At 43.1% G+C, this 3,998-nt stretch overlaps 1 pseudogene; it reads left to right on the plus strand.

Moving 5' to 3' along the window:
- The first annotated feature begins 1,463 nt into the window (after window positions 1-1,463).
- On the plus strand, window positions 1,464-3,379 carry LOC110216499 (zinc finger protein 48-like; annotated as a pseudogene).
- The last annotated feature ends 619 nt before the right edge of the window (window positions 3,380-3,998 follow it).

A 3,998-nucleotide genomic window follows, 5' to 3' on the forward strand; every position in this document is an offset into this window, starting at 1 on the left:
AGCACAGAGTTCACATGGCAGTTCGAAAAAAGCATTACAACTTCGCATCCATTGCAAAATAAACTGGACAGAGACTGTATGCCATTGGATGAATGAGTAAAATGGAAGAGAGCTGGAAGGGACCCTGGGAGGAACATTCAGTTAAGTCTTTTATCTCTCAGAGAAACTTCTAGGGTACATTTTTATCTTATAGTTTAAGAAGGCTGAGAAGCAAGGGACCCTTCATGAGCTCTGTGTGGTAGCTATACTTTTCCATCTTGTGAGTAGAATTGGAATCAAAGGGACTGTGTAGAAAAAGCTGGCCAAAGCCTGCAGGCATTTCTTTTGCCTTAGACTCATATCTAGAAGTAATATAAGCAGAAGTTCCAGAAATAACATAAATTCAGACTTCATGAACTATTCATCAAATCTGATTTAATGGGGTCATTATATCTGGCATTCTGCATGTGTTAATAGCATCTAACACACAGATGCTTTTTCTGAGTGTTGAATGAATAATGATCCAGGATTCAGGTTTTCTTAATGACTCCTTAATATCTGCTCCTTTTGGTAAGAGGCACTGGTAAAAATGCATGACATTCATTTTATATTAGTAGCATGGAAACTGTGCATGTTTGTAATCAAGGTAAATTTTTTTCATGGTGGCTCTAATGATTCCTCCTGAAAAGTGGGTGATTATGAGGAGTGCATGTTGTAGCATAAATATGGAATGGCAGCACATTAGACAGTGATGGGAGAATAAGTATCAATAGCAGGACGTTGATGCTGGTTTACAAATGAGGAATAAACCGTTTTTAAAACAAAGTAACTATCTAGAAACTTTTAAGCTAGAATGATGTCACAACAGTTGAAGTATAGATAGGGAACTTTCCTTTTGCATAAAGTGTTTTTTTTTCAAGTAGTTCACCTTCTTAAGTTTTATTTCCCAAAGCATGATTCTTCTTTCTAATCAGGACTGACCTATTTACTGGGTAGAGTGACTCAACAGTCTGTGAGTGTAGGCAAAGGGCAGAAGATATGCTCTTCTACTTGAGACTATGAGGTGTACTCTGAATCCAGGCAGCTAATCTCCTATGGATAATGTTATATATGAAAAATAGGGGTTAAAAAAATTACTTTTAAGCATTCTGTGCTAAATGCTAGCGATAAAAATATAAAAAACAAGACAGTCTCAGCCTTCAAGAGACATATTATAAAAGGGAAGAATATCTATAGTTCTACCTATTCTCTCTCTCTGCCTCTCTCTCTCTCTCTCCCCCCCACACATACATGTGTATATGCATATATACATATGTTCATATATAGATACACATGTATGTGTATGGCTAATGAGGCTGTGTTGTTACAGGAAGGCTGAGACTGTGAGTGGAGTCACAGAATAATGATTGCCTTGTATTTTGCATGAATGATCATGTTATTTTGATTTTTATTACCAGAGCAAGAGGAAGAAAAGCATTAGCAGCATGGCAGTAAGTGGTCCAGAGTACATCATGGTGACTCTAGAATTGACTAGATTTGGTATACTTTCAATAGTCGGGAGAACATAGCCTCTGGGTGAGAATGAAAAGATCAGGTGGGCAGGGAGGGGGCAGGAGCATAGATTCAAAGTAGAGAGATGGTCGGGTTGTGTAGTATGGTACATCTGGGGCCATATCGTTACAGTGAATGAAATTTCACTAAATAGAAAAACACAGCCCCAAGACAGAAGCTGAAAGGGAGGAGGTGCTGTTAGATCTTTTCACCTAATGTTTTCTTGTACCCTCATACCATTAGACCACATTAATTATAAAGATGCTTTTGTTACAGATTGACTTCAAATGGGGTTTCATATGGTTACCAGTTCAGTGGGTTCTACGGCATGATGAGAAATTAACCAACAAGAAGAAAAGGTCTGGCAAACCCCATTGGACAGTGTGTATTTCTGTAGTTCAGAATTTCAACTGAATTCAAATTAGCATACATTTAAAAAATTTACATTTTTGAGAACCCTATGAGAGACATTCAAAGCTTAGATTTAGTATGTGTTTAAAATAGACATACAGGACTTTCGGGCCCCTGGGCCCATCAGGGAGGCCAGTTCTCTGACTCTTGCTAGCTCCCCCTCAAGCTGCGGGCGGAGACCCAAAGGAGAGAAACCCCCCTGAGGTGGGGCAGGTTGTCGGGGTCGAAAGGAGGATGCGAGGGAGAGCCCAGAATCCGCGCCAAGGATATTCTCCTTGGGGTGGAGCAAGGCGCTGAGCCGTGGGACCCAGATCTTCAAGGTTTAGAGGAAAGGAAGCTGGGGAGTGAGAATGAAGAAGATCCCCCTCCGCACAATGGTCTGGATTTTGAGGATGACCCCCAATAGGTGTGTGGCCTGGGTTTCAAGGAAACTCGAGATATGGCTTCAGGCCGGGACGACAGAGATAGCGCCATCAAATTAGAACCGGATGGTTCTAATTCACGTGGGCAAGTGAATGCCATGGAAAACCCCTTTCTCGAGTTTCCAGACCTCTCTGAGAAACACTGAGGGCACAGGTTGGGGAGAGTGCACCCGCGTGTGGTGATTGTGGGAAAAAGATTCCGGCAGATGTCAGACCTGGTTAAACACCAACGCACACATACGGGGGAGAAGCCCTAGAAGTGTGGGGTATGTGGTAAGGGTTTTGGGGAAAGCTCAGCACGTATCGAGCACCAGTGAACACACAGTGGTGAGATGCCATAGCGGCCCCGCCCACCAGCTCCAGGCCCTCCTCCAACTCCTGCTGGCAAGCGCCACACCCTTTGTGGTGAATGTGGCTATAGCTCTTCGCAGAGCTCGGACCTGGTGAAACATCATCACACACTCACAGGTGAGAAGCCATACAAATGTGCTGGCTGTAGCAAGGGCGTTGGAGACAGTTCAGCTCGTATCAAGCACCAGCGGATACACAGAGGTGAACGGTCTCCATGCACAGTTGCATCCCTGCGAGTGGCCGGGGCTGCTTCCTCCATCCCACAAGGTTCAACAGCTGCACCCAGGTTCAAGGCCCACATGTGTCCTGAGTGTAGGAAGCGCTTTGTATTGAGCTGCACAGGTTGGGAAACTCCTGAGCCACCAACGCAGCCAGTTGGGGCCAAAACCGTTTGTGGGGAAGTGTGGGGAAAGGAGTTTGCCTGTGGACCAGACCTTGTAAAGCACTTGCGTGTGCACACGGGTAAAAAGCCCAACCTGTGCGCAGAGTGTGGCAAGGGTTTTGCCGACAGCTCAGTACGTGTCAAGCACCTTCGCACACACAGTGGGGAGGGGACCCATGGCTGCCCTGAGTCTTTAAAGGGCAACTTATCCTACCCAGTCCTCAGTTCCCCAGGACAGAAGAAGGGGTGGAGAAAACATATTGGCACCAGGGGAGAGGCCTAGCAATGTGAATAAACCTTAAAGGCGACCTCTTCCCCTCCTTCCTCCTTCCCCCAAAAAAAGGCTTAGATAAGCAATAAGGATTTTATCTCTGGGATCACTGTTGACACTGCCTCATCTCCGACAGACTGTTTCTTGTCTTGGAAAAAAAAAGAAAAAGAAAAAAATAAAATAGACATGAAGCTTTGTATAATTTTGCAACCATGCTATTTTAAAGAGTTATGTCATATCTCTCATTAATTTAATCTTGTATCAAGCTTATATATCTACAATGTTTATCCAAAAAGGCTTTGGTTATCAGCTTATTCCTACTGTGTGCACTTAAAATGTTTAAGTCACTTAAAACTCTTGGGCTCAGTTTTCTCACTTGGAAAATGAGTGGGTAGGATAAGATGACCTTTAAAAACTTTGATATTGGATTGGAGTTCCTAAGTCCTTCAAAATTGATGGTTTAGTTCAACATTCACGTTATATAACTTTTTGCTACTCTGTTCACTTTAATCTTCATCAATTCTTACAATATCCCCAGGTTTCCCTGAATCCATTTCTTTCTTCATTTGCTAAAGCATTCTATTACATTTATATACCGTAATTTATTTATCCAGTCCCCCATTGATGGACA

This window comes from Phascolarctos cinereus, unplaced genomic scaffold (assembly GCF_003287225.1).
Source record: "Phascolarctos cinereus isolate Bilbo 61053 unplaced genomic scaffold, phaCin_HiC Scaffold_5;HRSCAF=322, whole genome shotgun sequence".
NCBI lineage: Eukaryota > Metazoa > Chordata > Mammalia > Diprotodontia > Phascolarctidae > Phascolarctos > Phascolarctos cinereus.